The sequence below is a fragment of the Giraffa tippelskirchi genome, chromosome 3 (genome assembly GCF_054371585.1).
Source record: "Giraffa tippelskirchi isolate mGirTip1 chromosome 3, T2T-mGirTip1v1.2.pri, whole genome shotgun sequence".
Taxonomy (NCBI): domain Eukaryota; kingdom Metazoa; phylum Chordata; class Mammalia; order Artiodactyla; family Giraffidae; genus Giraffa; species Giraffa tippelskirchi.
Genome location: NC_137277.1, coordinates 85102724 through 85117837, shown reverse-complemented (window position 1 = coordinate 85117837; position 15114 = coordinate 85102724). Strand labels below are relative to the sequence as shown.

Genomic DNA, 15114 nt, shown 5'->3' with positions numbered 1-15114 from the left:
TTTTATATGATATAACAAAATGTGTCAACATTTAGAAGATGTGCATGGCTCAGTGAACCAATATTTCCCAAACAACAATGAATAACAACATAAAATCATGGAGGGGCAAGAGATCCATTCAAAGTGCAAGACAGATCAATGAATTTTAATGAATATGAAAAGTTCATTGATCTGTTTTCAGATTTCACATTGTAACTAACCCACCCATGGTTGAGTTCTGCTGTGCTGTGCTAATCACTCAGCCGTGTCTGACTCTTTGGGGCCTCACAGACTGTAGCCCACCAGACTCCTCTGGCCATGGGATTTCCCAGGCAAGAATACAGGAGCAGGTTGCCATTTCCTTCTCTAGGGGATCTTCCCAACCCAGGGATTGAACTTGTGTCTCCTGTGTCTCCCGCATTGGCAGGTGGATTCTTTACCACCACGCCACCTGGGAAGCCCTTGTTGAGTTTCAGAGTAGTAACAAAGATGAATGTCTATGACTGTCTTAAAAGGCTGTGACAATGCTGTTGCCTTTTCCAACTACATGTCCGTGTGAAGCTGGATTTTTTTCATATACTTTCAGTTCAGTTTAGTTCAGTCACTCAGTCATGTCCGACTCTTTGCGACCCCATGAATTGCAGCACACCAGGCCTCTCTGTCCATCACCAACTCCTGGAGTCTACCCAAACCCATGTCCATCGAGTCGGTGATGCCATCCAACCATCTCATCCTCTGTCGTCCCCTTCTCCTCCTGCCCCCAATCCTTCCCAGCATTAGGGTCTTTTCCAATGAGTCAACTCTTCGCATGAGGTGGCCAAAGTATTGGAGTTTCAGCTTCAACATCAGTCCTTCCAATGAACACCCAGGACTGATCTCCTTTAGGATGGATTGATTGGATCTCCTTGCAGTCCAAGGGACTCTCAAGAGTCTTCCCCAACATCACACTTCAAAAGCATCAATTCTGCGGCACTCAGCTTTCTTCACCATGCAAATCTCACATCCATACATGACCACTGGAAACACCATAGCTTTGACTAGACGGACTTTTGTTGGCAAAGTAATGTCTCTGCTTTTAAATATTCTATCTAGGTTGGCCATAACCTTCCTTCCAAGGAGTAAGCATCTCTTAATTTCATGGCTGCAATCACCATCAGCAGTGATTTTGGAGCCCCCAAAAAATAAAGTCTGACACTGTTTCCACTGTTTCCCCATCTATTTCCCATGAAGTGATGGGACTGGATGCCATGATCTTAGTTTTCTGAACGTTGAGCTTTAAGCCAACTTTTTCACTCTCCTCTTTCACTTTCATCAAGAGGCTCTTTAGTTCTCCTTCACTTTCTGCCATAAGGGTGGTGTCATCCACATATCTGAGGTTATTGATATTTCTCCCGGCAATCTTGATTCCAGCTTGTGCTTCATCCAGCCCAGCGTTTCTCATGATGTACTCCGCATAGAAGTTAAATAAGCAGGGTGACAATATACAGCCTTGACGTACTCCTTTTCCTATTTGGAACCAGTCTGTTGTTCCATGTCCAGTTCTAACTGTTGCTCCCTGACCTGCATATAGGTTTCTCAAGAGACAAGTCAGATGATCTGGTATCCCCATCTCTTTCAGAATTTTCCACACAGTCAAAGGCTTTGGCATAACCAATAAAGCAGAAATAGATGTTTTTCTGGAACTCTCTTGCTTTTTCGATGATCCAGCGGATATTGGCAATTTTATCTCTGGTTCCTCTGCCTTTTCTAAAACCAGCTTGAACATCTGGAAGTTCACGGTTCACGTATTGCTGAAGCCTGGCTTGGAGAATTTTGAGCATTACTTTACTAGCATGTGAGATGAGTGCAATTGTGCGGTAGTTTGAGCATTCTTTGGCATTGCCTTTCTTTGGGATTGGAACAAAAACTGACCTTTTCCAGTCCTGTGGCCACTGCTGAGTTTTCCAGATTTGCTGGCATATTGAGTGCAGCACTTTCACAGCATCATCTTTCAGGATTTGAAATAGCTCAACTGGAATTCCATCACTTCCACTAGCTTTGTTCGTAGTGATGCTTTCTAAGGCCCACTTGACTTCACATTCCAGGATGTCTGGCTCTAGGTGAGTGATCACACCATCGTGATTATCTGGGTCATGAAGATCTTTTTTGTACAGTTCTTCTGTGTATTCTTGCCACCTCTTCTTAATATCTTCTGCTTCTCTTAGGTCCATACCATTTCTGTCCTTTATCGAGCCTATCTTTGCATGAAATGTTCCTTTGGTATCTCGAATTTTCTTGAAGAGATCTCTAGTCTTTCCCAATCTGTTGTTTTCCTCTCTTTCTTTGCATTGATCGCTGAGGAAGGCTTTCTTATCTCTCCTTGCTATTCTTTGGAACTCTGCATTCAGATGGGAATATCTTTCCTTTTCTCCTTTGCTTTTCTCCTCTCTTCTCTTCCCAGCTATCTGTAAGTCCTCCTCAGACAGCCATTTTGCTTTTTTGCATTTCTTTTCCATGGGGATGGTCTTGATCCCTGTCTCCTGTACAATGTCACGAACCTCTGTCCATAGTTCATCAGGCACTCTGTCTATCAGATCTAGTCCCTTAAATCTACTTGTCACTTCTACTGTATACTCATAAGGGATTTGATCTAGGTCATACCTGAATGGACTAGTGGTTTTCCCTACTTTCTTCATGCCATGCTGTGTGGGGCCACCCAAGACGGATGGGTCATGGTGGAGAGGTCTGACAGCATGTGGTCCACTAGAGAAGGGCATGGCAAACCACTTCAGTATTCTGCCTTGAGAACCCCATGAACAGTATGAAAAGGCAAAAAGATAGGACAATGAAAGATGAACTCCCCAGGTCAGTAACTGCCCAATATGCTACTGGAGATCAGTGGAAAAATAACTCCAGAAAGAATGATGGGATGGAGCCAAAGCAAAAACGATACCCAGCTGTGGATGTGACTGGTGATAGATGCAAAGTCCGATGCTATAAAGAGCAATATTGCACAGGAACCTGGAATGTTAGGTCCATGAATCAAGGCAAATTGGAAGTGGTCAAACAGGAGATGGCAAGAGTGAACATCGACATTCTAGGAATCAGCGAACTAAGATGGACTGGAATGGGTGAATTTAACTAAGATGACCATTCTATCTACTACTGTGGGCAAGAATCCCTTAGAAGAAATGGAGTAGCCATCATGGTCAACAAAAGAGTCCAAAAGGCAGTACTTGGATGCAATCTCAAAAATGATAGAATGATCTCTGTTCATTTCCAAGGCAAACCATTCAATATCACAGTAATCCAAGTCTATGCCCCGACCAGTAATGCCAAAGAAGCTGAAGTTGAATGGTTCTATGAAGACCTACAAGACCTTCTAGAACTAACACCCAAAAAAGATGTCCTTTTCATTATAGGGGACTGGAATGCAAAAGTAGGAAGTCAAGAAACACCTGGCGTAACAGGCAAATTTGGCCTTGGAGTACAGAATGAAACAGGGCAAAGGCTAACAGAGTTTTGCCAAGAGAATGCACTGGTCATAGCAAACACCCTCTTCCAAAAACACAAGAGAAGACTCTACACGTGGACATCACCAGATGGTCAACACCAAAATCAGATTGATTATATTCTTTGCAGCCAAAGATGGAGAAGCTCTATACAGTCAGCAAAAACAAGACCGGGAGCAGACTGTGGCTCAGATCATGAACTGCTTATTGCCAAATTCATATACTTTACCCACAACCAAAACAACACATTCAATCAGATTAGATGCAGAAGCAGTAATGAGAATTTAGTTATCTTTAAATAAACCAGAATTTAAAGAGATTTACAAAAATATAAAGCAATGCCACTTTTTTTCACTAATTTTTGTTTCAGAAAATAGAACTTTAAAATTTTTTAAATGTTATGTTACATGTAATGTTCATTGCTACTTTTTAATGAAATAATAATCTTTTCTCAGTTTTAGTTTCTAACATGGTAAATATGGCTAAATATAACCCATTTAAGCATAAATCTCTGAGGTTCGCAATAATTCTTAAGAATGTCAAGGAATCCTGAGATTAAGAATGTCAAAGAATCCAAAAAGTATGGAGAAGGCTACTTTATCATGATAAAAGATTCACTTCACTAGGAAGATAGGACAAATCTAAATGTACATGCACTTTTAAAAAACTGCCCCCAAATACAGAAAGCATAGAACTTAGCAAGCTCACTGTCATAACAGAAGATCTCATTCCATCTCTCTCAATTATTGTTAAGTCACACAGGCAAAATGTACCCAGGAGGCTATCAGTCAGACCTTAGCAGAAAAGTGAAGCCACACTCACATGAGGTGAAGAGAGAGAGTTTAAATATTCACAAAGTATGGCGAGGTTAAGGGATGGATGGAGAACATTCAGGGCTAGCAGCAAGGCTGCTTACCCTACCTAGGCCTAAAGTACTTGGTCACCAACACGACTGACAATCTCAGTGGAATTCTTCAGAGGATTGCAGGACTGCAGTCTTTGCCAAAATGGCCCAGAAGGAAAGAGCTGGATGAGTTACTCTTCTGACCTTTCTCTCCATCTCTTTCTGATCTCCTACCTACATCCCCATTTGCTGAGCCAAGGGAGCCAGGGGTAGGGAGTACTTGATATAGTTCACGCGGGTCAGCCTCCTGCAGCACAAAGTAGGGTGAGAAAGCTTAGAAAGGACATCTGGAGGGGCAAAGAGAGAAGAGCCAGCACAGACAGAGCTGATCTGAACAACATCCTTTTCATTTCACTTTCTTAGTTGCAATGTTGGGATCTAGTTCCCCAACCAGGGATTGAACCCAGGCCCCCTGCACTGGGAACGCAGAGTCTTAGCCACTGAACCACCAGGGAAGTTCCTGAACAACATCATTTTCAGGTTTAGTTCGTTAGGTGCAAATAGAACCATGGACCTGACAATGAAAAAATATGTATTTTTCCCAAGTACACACATGGGACATTAATAAAAACTGACCACAATTTTAGGCCAAACAAGTCTCAGCAAATTTCAAGAAACCTATGTCAAATAGAACCTGCCCTCTGACCACAAAACAATTCAATACAGAAGAATCAGAAGTCAGTTGCCAGAAGACGGTGGGGTGGGGGTGGGGGCTACATACTTGAAACATTTAGGATCAAACTTCTAATAACTCAAGATAAAAGTCATGGAAATTTACACATACTCAGAAATTAATAATAATGAAAATACTACATATCAAACCCTGTGGATAGCAAAAATAGTACATAGAGAGAAATGTATAATATATCTTTAAATGCTTATGGTTAGATAATTTAAAAACCAAAAATTAATGAGTTGAGCATCCAATTTAAAACAGGAGAAAAAAAACAAGAAGTTGTTAAAAATGTAAGTGCAGAAGTGAATGAAATGAAAACAAACACAAAATAGAGAGATGATCAACAAAGCCAAGTATTGGTTCTATAAGATTAAAATAAGAAACTCTTTGTGAAATCAATTTTTAACAAAGATGAGCAAGCAAAAATACACAAAGTTTCATCTCAGCTTCCCCCTTCACGGCCTCAGTTCCTACATCTTGTGCCTCCAGCCATCATTTCTCTTGCTTTACGTCAGCTGAAAGGTTGTGTGTGAAATTATAGCCTAAATGAGCAAAGCACACAATTGATTAAGTGACCTTACAGTATCTGTCGGAATTCTTACAGTCTGCTGTGTCTCTGGGCTGAGTAACAGCTCCTCTGGGTTCTGTGCCTCTGGGTCCTGGCGAGCAGGCTTTGCTACCTAAACAAAGATTAAAACAGAGAAAGGGATGCTGAGAGCCTGACATGGAGGAAGAGTGGAAGTGAGGCTCCTAGTGGGGAAGGGGCGGGGAGAGTGCTGACCTGGGAGGTTAAACTAGCCAAAGACAAGCCAGAGACCTGCATCACTGTTTCATCCAGAGCAACTCTGCACTCAGCTGTCCATGAGGTGTGTGAATAAACACCACCATTCAGGTGGGATTTGGGTGCAGAAGGGCTATCTGTGGCTACAGAAAATCTTTGTTGTGTTGTTGGGGGAATTCTCTTCGCATTTTTGTATTTTCCATTTTTTTCTTCTGCCACTTTATAATACCTTTTATGCAGGGACTAAAAATCCCCTCACAGTCTTCAATCATCTTTATAAAATGCAGGCCCATTTACACATGCTATCACAAGATGTGTGGACTAGAAATAAACATTCCCCCAAATCAACCAAACCCCAGGGTTTTATATTCATGGAACACTGTGAATGGCAAAAAGAACCAAGAACCAGCTGCAAAGAGTCCTTTCCAGCTTCATAATTACTAAGGGGAAATGGCATCTCTAAACCATAGGTGTGGAAATGAAGTTGGCATAGGACAGAGGTGCTATTACACAGGTTAAATAATTGCCAACTACACTATAAATTAATAATATCAACACCTTTAACTTTGAAATCAATTTATTCTTAATGTGTCTCAAACCACAGCTGAATAAACACTTAAAATGGAAATACAGTGGTTCCTTCTCTCACATCAAAAGCTGGTTCAAGTCCTTTTGACTCTTAAAATGATTGGTCATTAATCTCTAAAATAGTCCATGTAGTTGGAGAGAAATCCCTACATTCCAGTTTATTGGAAATTCAATTCAGAATTCAATTAAAAATATCAATAAACTTCATTCAGAGAAACAGGTCCCAAATAACTCTTTCATCTCCAACTTTAATTAAAAGAACTGTCTATGAATTACATGTTCTGTTGCTTTACATACCCATTAAAAAACAGAAATGGACTAGGAGTGATTGATACTATCCTTGTGATAATGGCTTTAAAATCCTTGCCCTGGTCACTTATAAGCACCATAAATAAGTGAAATATGGGTCTCTACTTGTTTAACTACTAAGACACCTCGTTCGTTTGCCAGTCATTGCTTCAAGATAATAAAACTCTGACTCGAAAAAGAATTTTCTTCTGTTTCAATATCTGGGTATGATGAGATCTCCATGAACCATTGTTATTATTCTTTTCTATGATTTTTAATTTTATATTTGGATTATTCTTGTATACACATAAAGCCTCATTCCGTGCTTTTTAACTCTATGAACCAGGAATCAGAAACAATATAAATAATCTCTGAATTGTCTAGTAAATAGAATACATAATGATTTGACTTCTCCAAGGTTTGTATTATATTGGCATTTGTATTTCTACTACCTATCAACCTAAGACATAGATAAGGTAATAAACCTCTAGGCTAAGGCTTACTTACGTAAGACTGTAATTCTTCTGAATTATTCTTAAGAATTATCATATGAATGTTTTCTTGTTTCAACCTATTTTTCTTCCTTTGAAACCTGAGCATAATTTTTGTTAAAAATTGTAATGTAATTCTATGATAAAGTCTCACTGCAAATAGTTTAGAAATATACACGCAGGCCTTGCACATAGAGTATAAAGGGCTCATCTTATTTAAATAAAAATATGGCTCCCATGTAAGAGCATACTGAATTTTCACCCAAAATTGCATGTAAATGATGTGTAAATAAAGTGCTCCCTGAATAGGCATTAAATGAGCATTAAGGAGGAAGACCATAACACTCCATCATTTCAGTGGTCCCAGCCTAAAGATGCTTGAGTCCCTTTGACACAACAGAATGTGACAGCTTCATTGGCATTGTTTCAGGCTGCTGAGTCCAAACCCAGCACAAAAAAAAATGGAATGAAGACAGGCCCAAGCAATCACTAATGGCTGGAGCCCAGGCCCTTGGCTCCAGTCCACATAGCCAATCACTTTCCCAGCTTGGACTCGCCTCCTCCTCAAGGAAGGAGGGTTCTATGTAGTTTTACTTTAAGTAAGAGATGAGCAACAGATAAGCCTATCAGTTAACTTTCTGTTTGCATCCAAATCTTGAGCAGTGTTTGAGAGATGCAAAGTGGTTCCTGTCCTTCCTGGAACATCTTGGAGAGAACAAGCCCTCCAGAGTTGCCACTCCGAGATTTGCCTCACATGCAGAAGGTGTGCAGGGTAAATACCTGATGATTCATCTTCTACTGTGGGCCTTCAGAATAAAAATGTCCTGCCTTTTGCCAGCCAAGGACTACTATTCACACTTTCTCCTGTAAAGGAGACCCCATACAGCAGTCCAACCTCAGTAAGAATGCATCCAATTATATAAGAAAACAGACCCAATGCTGTTATGGGATTTCCATACATGTCACTACCTGCTATCAAGCCCTGAGCATGGTTCAGTTCAGTTCAGTTCAGTCACTCAGTCGTGTCCGACTCTTTGTGACCCCATGAACCATAGCACACTAGGCCTCCCTGTCCATCACCATCTGCCCAAACCCATGTCCATTGAGTCGGTGATGCCATCCAACCATCTCATCCTCTGTTTTCCCCTTCTCCTCCTGCCCTCAATCTTTCCCAGCATCTGGGTCTTTTCCAATGAGTCAGCTCTTCGCATCAGGTGGCCAAAGTATTGAAGTTTCAGCTTCAACATCAGTCCTTCAAATGAACACCCACGACTGATCTCCCTTAGGATGGACTGATTGGATCTCCTTGCAGTCCAAGGGACTCTCAAGAAGAGTCTTCTCCAACACCACAGTTCAAAAGCATCAATTCTTTGGGGCTCAGCTTTCTTCACCGTCCAACTCTCACATCCATACATGACCACTGGAAAAACCATAGCCTTGACTAGACAGATCTTTGTTGGCAAAGTAATGTCTCTGCTTTTTAATATGCTATCTAGGTTGGTCACAACTTTCCTTCCAAGGAGTAAGCATCTTTTAATTTCATGGCTGCAATCACCATCTGCAGTGATTTTGGAGCCCCAAAAAATAAAGTCAGTCACTGTTTCCCCATCTATTTGCCATGAAGTGATGGGACTGGATGCCATGATCTTAGTTTTCTGAATGTTGAGCTTTAAGCCAACTTTTTCACTCTCCTCTTTCACCTTCATCAAGAGGCTCTTTAGTTCTTCTTCACTTTCTGCCATAAGGGTGGTGTCATCTGCATATCTGAGGTTATTGATGTTTCTCCCAGCAATCTTGATTCCAGCTTGTGCTTCCTCCAGCCCAGCATTTCTCATGATGTACTCTGTATATAAGTTAAATAAGCAGGGTGACAATATACAGCCTTGATGTACTCCTTTTCCTATTTGGAACCAGTCTGTTGTTCCATGTCCAGTTCTAACTGTTGCTTCCTGACCTGCATACAGGTTTCTCAAGAGGCAGGTCAGGTGGTCTGGTATTCCCATCTTCCTCAGAGTTTTCCACAGTTTATTGTGATCCACACGGTCAAAGGCTTTGGCGTAGTCAATAAAGCAGAAATAGATGTTTTTCTGAAACTCTCTTCCTTTTTCGATGATCCATCGGATGTTGGCAATTTGATCTCTGGTTCCTCTGCCTTTTCTAAAACCAGCTTGAACATCTGGAAGTTCACGGTTCACATATTGCTGAAGCCCGGCTTGGAGAATTTTCAGCATTAGTTTACTAGCGTGTGAGATGAGTGCAATTGTGTAGCAGTTTGAGCATTCTTTGGCATTGCCTTTCTTTAGGATTGGAATGAAAACTGACCTTTTCCAGTCTTGTGGCCACTGCTGAGTTTTCCAAATTTGTTGACATATTGAGCGCAGCACTTTCACAGCATCATCTTTCAGGATTTGAAATAGCTCAACTGGAATTCCATCACTTCCACTAGCTTTGTTCGTAGTGATGCTTCCTAAGGCCCACTTGACTTCACATTCCAGGATGTCTGGCTCTAGGTGAGTGTGAGTGATCACACTGTCGTGATTATCTGGGTCGTGAAGATCTTTTTTGTATAGTTCTTCTGTGTATTCTTGCCACCTCTTAATATCTTCTGCTTCTGTTAGGTCCACACCATTTCTGTCCTTTATTGAGCCCATCTGTGCATGAAATGTTCCCTTGGTATCTCTAATTTTCTTAAAGAGATCTCTAGTCTTTCCCATTCTATTGTTTTCCTCTATACTCAAAATTATGTTATAGAAGTCAACCTGAGGCATCTTGTAATTAAGGAGGTTAGATATATACCATCCATCCATGTACTTATATCAAATCCACTAGGCCTGCATTTGTACCATGTCTAGCTGGAGGTGGGATTGAAATCTATGTCAGAGAATACAATGCCATAACTTAGTCTGTAAGAAAATTACCCATAAATTGGCCTCATTAGTAATCTCCATTGGTACCCACTAAATATTCTACTTCTCAGTTAATTTGTTGAAGGGAGATATATATATATATATATCAATAAGCAAATTAAATATCTAAATATTGAGATTAAAGAATATAATTCTAGGAAGTAAATAAATATGTATGTATATGCACAAACACACATGCTATAATCAACTGACCACATATATCAATATTAGCTTATTTTCCAAATAATTATTTCTTTTCAAAAGTCTTGATTCGTATCATTTTTGTGACATTTCTTTTTAATATGTGAATATAATAATGGAACTTAACCTTTTCTTATGGAAAAGGCATTGGCAACCCACTCTAGTACTCTTTCCTGGAAAATCCCATGGACGGAGGAGCCCGGTAGGCTGCAGTCCATGGGGTCACTAAGAGTTGGACACAACTGAGCGAATTCACTTTCACTTTTCACTTTCATGCATTGGAGAAGGAAATGGCAACCCACTCCAGTGTTCTTGGCTGGAGAATCCCAGGGATGGGGGAGCCTGGTGGGCTGCTGTCTATGGGGTCGCACAGAGTTGGACACGACTGAAGCGACTTAGCAGCAGCAGCAGCAGCAACCTTTTCTTAATATTTAGAGTTGACCTTAGGATGAAAGTTAATGTTCTGTCCTGTAAAACAGTGGTACTATGTTATAGGTTCCTGTCCACGTACATAAAACTTTCTCTTTTTTGGGTTATACTGAAAGGCTTCAGTCTCAGGGGAGAAGGTGTCTGTTTTATTTACTTCTTTGCTGTTGAGGATTTCTGTTTCCTCAAATGAGAGAACAAGAGATAATCATCATTTCTCTCTGCTGTCATGAGTCTGCCTCTGTGCTCTTCTTTCATTCTCGATCTCACTCCCTACACCACCATTGGATTTTAGATGCTAAATGCTTGTTGGAACTGTTCATTCACTCATTTCTTCATCCTGCTAGTACTGAACGAGCCTCTCCTATGTGCCAGGCACCATCCTGGAAATAGAGTAGATCCCATTCTCACGGAACGCAGAGCCAATGGATGCAGACAGAGATTAGCCAGCTGCTGCTGCTGCTGCTAAGTCACTTCAGTCATGTCAGACTCTGTGCGACCCCATAGACAGCAGCCCACCAGGCTCCCCTGTCCTTGGGATTCTCCAGCCAAGAACACTGGAGTGGGTTGCCATTTCCTTCTCCAATGCATGAAAGTGAAAAGTGAAAGGGAATTCGTTTAGTCGTGTCCGACTCTTAGCGACCCCATGGACTGCAACTTACCAGGTTCCTCCGTCCATAGGATTTTCCAGGCAAGAGTACTGGGGTGGGTTGCCATTGCCTCCTCCGGAGATTAGCCAGAGAACCGCACAAATAAATGCAACATCCTTTCTGAGGAATGAGAGACTCGGGTGCAGCAGGGAACCCAGAACTAGTCAGGGAGACCAGAGGAGGCTTCTTTGAGCAAGTGGTGTTTGAGCTGAAATCTGGAAGCATTAACTGGTGAAGAAGAGCATGGAGAACATTCCCAGCAGCAGGAAACACGTGTGTAAAACCCCTATGGTCTAAGAGGACAAAGAAAATCCACAACACAGGACCCCCATGGCTGAGACCCAGGCCTTTCAGTCTCTAGTCTAAGAGCAATAAGGGGACAGCTGAGGTATAAGTGGGTGAGAGACAGGTGACAACAAATTTTGCATTTGGAAACACCACCTTGGCCACAGAGTGCAGGATGGCTTGGATGCATATGTATGTCTACTAGGAGAGGGTGGAAGAATATCCAATGGCTTAGACTAAGGCCAGAGTTCTCAGTCTGGGCTCCACAGAATCTGTGAACTTAGATGGGAAAACGAGCACTTCTTTATTTTCACCAACTTCTGACTGAAATTTAATCTCCTTCCATGAGGACTGTGTAATAGACAATAATCCACAGTAGTATCAGCACCACCTGTGACCTTGTAACCAAGAGGAGTTACAGGTGTGTTCAGGTCATATTACAGCTGCTGCAGATACATCAGGATATCACTTACACTCAACATTGCTTGAAAATTGCTAGAGCTGTCAGGCCTGCCACTATATCATGTTATTTTACAATGCATTAATAAAGAAGCATGTATTTTATTATAATTCCATTTTTAATATTTTGATATCTGCATTTTAACATAATTGGCTTCCTTTGTACTCCTATGTACTTTATTTCATGAATTTAAGTCTTATTCTGAAAAGAGGCCCATGGGCTTCACCAGGCTGCCAAAAGTCTCTGTTGCACAAAATAAATGAACTCCTATGGGTGAAAGGGAGAAGACCATTTGAGAGCTACTTAGAAAGTCAGTGCAACATGGCCTGGATGGGTGTGCTAGGATGAAGGCAAGGGCCTTGGGATAATTATTAGAGGTCCGGTTCATGCAAGTGGAGAGACAGTAGTGCACTAGTGTTTTACTCAAGTGAGAACACACTAGAAGAAAATCACAAGCACATCTACAGATGAAGTGCAAGGGCTTTAGTTAATGGACTCAGGGGCATCTAGTTCAACCAATTTTATCTCACTTTTGGGATCATGGCAAAGTCTCAGATAACTGAATATTAGTAAGTAAGGTGTCACCATGAAAAGACACACATATATAATAGGAAACCTCATCAAGAAAAGTACAAGCTTCTATTCACAATGTCCAGTTACAGAGTGTTTTTAATTTTCACAAATGAATCAGTTAGCACAAACTCTGCCACTTTCTCTCCAAGATTGCTTTCCAGGGGATTGGATTTCTTTCCCTGGAGGAATTCAGTTTTCATTAATGTTAAGGAGTGGACATCATCACTCAACATCTTTCCTGGGGGGGTCTGAATCTCCATTCTGAATGTCAAAGATCAAAAAAATCCTACTGCTGCTCCTTCAGGAAAGTCAGAAATAGCATCAACCTAAATATCCTCATTACTTCTATTTCCACCCATGAACAACATATTGACCGTGCCAAAACGATTAAACAGACTTAAATCATGAGCCACAGCCAAAGAGTTCCCTTGGTGACTTCACCCAAGCCTCCTGCCAGCTAGCCCATCATGCATCTGCTGAATTCCAGGCAAGGGAAGGGCTCAAACAGGGAGTTTAAATTCAGTGTATGTCTCCATTCCTGTCTACCTTCAAACTTGTATAAACCTTCTAAATACTTCTGCATTCAGAATAAAGTTTTAAACGTGAAGTCAGGGAATGCAAATACTGGTTTGGCCGTTAGCTCTACAGAACTCAAGAGAAATTTTCACATTTTCTGCTATTTTTTCCCTTTGCATGTGGAAAGAACACTTCCGGCAAGAATAAGTTCAAAAAATGGTAGATGGTATTCGAGAATAAGTGGTCTCCCTTACCCGTACCATGCCCAGGTGTCCATTCACATTGTTCCAGAATTAGAACTCTTGCAGTAATTTTTTCTCTGTTCATCTTTTGTCCACTCACCAGGCCCCTACTCTCTCCTGCAGAAAAATCTCAAAGAAACCAAAGCCAGGGAGATTTTCTTTTTTTTTAAGTCTCCTCCCCTAACAAGAACTCTGTGATTGACACTATGCTGTGCAGAATCCATTTCAGTTGTCCTGCCTCAGAAGTTCCAAACTTAATACAAAAGGTAACATTTTATTTGATGAGTGTACCTATTCAGTGTTCTCTTATTACTTTTGATCCTGTGCTCAAGATAAAAACACTTTTTTCCCCTAGAGGTGTTAATTGTTATGAACAGGCTGCTTTCTGAGACAGCCAGTTCTTCTTTGACCTATAACACATTTCAACAAAAACATTTGAATCAAACTGATTAGTTTTAAAAGAAAATTTCCAGATTAATGTCTGTCTGGCAGACTTGATTGCTTGGCAGTTGCATGAGCTTAGCCAGGTGGCTAGACACATTTCTCAAACTTTATTTTTCTTATTTCTTATTACGTAAATGATATAGAAGAAATGTCGAAGTAGGAAAGAATTCAGAGGGGGAAAACATATAGTGTGCTTGTACATATCTGCAGACTGTCATCTACATTCGAGGGTAAAGAAGGCATATTTACTTAACTTGTTTATTTAACAAAGCAAAACAAAATCTGCATGTTGCAACTATTTGGTTCTAACAAAGCGTTGGTTGACTGCAAAGCTTCAAAACACAAACTTAAAAGAAAGAAATAGATCCCACTCGCTGATAAAAGACCACAGAAAGAGGGGTGCCTTCTGAGTAAGAGAACCAGACTCCCACAGCCAAAGATCTCTCTCTACCCGCTTCTCCTCCTCTCTGTACCTCTCTGCTGCCTGCCTTCACTCCTGCTGATCACCTTTACCTGTTGGCTAACACCAGAGCCACTTACAGTTCACACAGTTTCATCTTCCCAGTATCTAGGCAAGACAGTAAAGAACCACTTCCTCTCTCCTGCGAGCTTCTGTTTCTGTAAAAGCCAAGGAAAGACGCTGATTGGTCTAGCTGAGTACGCATGCACATTCTCAGACCAATCATTGTTGCCAGGGAATAAGGTGCTGTGATTGGCCCAACTCGGCACCAACTTCTTGCCTGGTGGCAAGCACAGTGCCAGAGAGTTGAGGTCAAGTTTAAAAAGTGCAGTTCTAATGAGACAAATGCTCAGGGCTGGGCAATCCCAGAGGGATGGGATGGGGAGGGAGGTGGGAGGGGGGTCCAGGATGGGGAACACATGTAAACCCATGGCTGATTCATGTCAATGTATGGCAAAAACTACTACAATATTGTAAAGTAAAATAAATAAATAAATAGAAATTAAAAAAAAAAAAGTGCAGCTCTAGCTTCCTTAAATACAGTCTCAGAAGGAAGGGGGAGTACTAAGCAAACAAAATAACAAATTCTTACCCCATTTATGTGGCTGTCGTGACACTATAGTCTTTGTCAAGTAAGATTTTGCCCTGGTTTGACATTTAAGATGCCAGAGATTAAATTATTATAAACTGTTTCATATCGGAGGCCTTGTTTCCCCAAAATACGATTATAATGGAGTGAATCATTAATAACTA

At 41.0% G+C, this 15114-nt stretch overlaps 1 long non-coding RNA gene across 1 annotated transcript in view; it reads right to left on the bottom strand.

The window, feature by feature from the left end:
• LOC145540862 (uncharacterized) overlaps positions 1-14523 on the bottom strand; it is a 63632-nt gene extending 49109 nt beyond the window's left edge. Inside the window, exons 1-2 of the long non-coding RNA XR_014078602.1 lie at positions 14442-14523; positions 5632-5730 (exon numbers count right to left, since the gene is read on the bottom strand). This is a non-coding gene — a long non-coding RNA (uncharacterized LOC145540862). The remainder of the gene's footprint in view (positions 1-5631; positions 5731-14441) is intronic.
• Between the last annotated feature and the right edge of the window lie 591 nt (positions 14524-15114).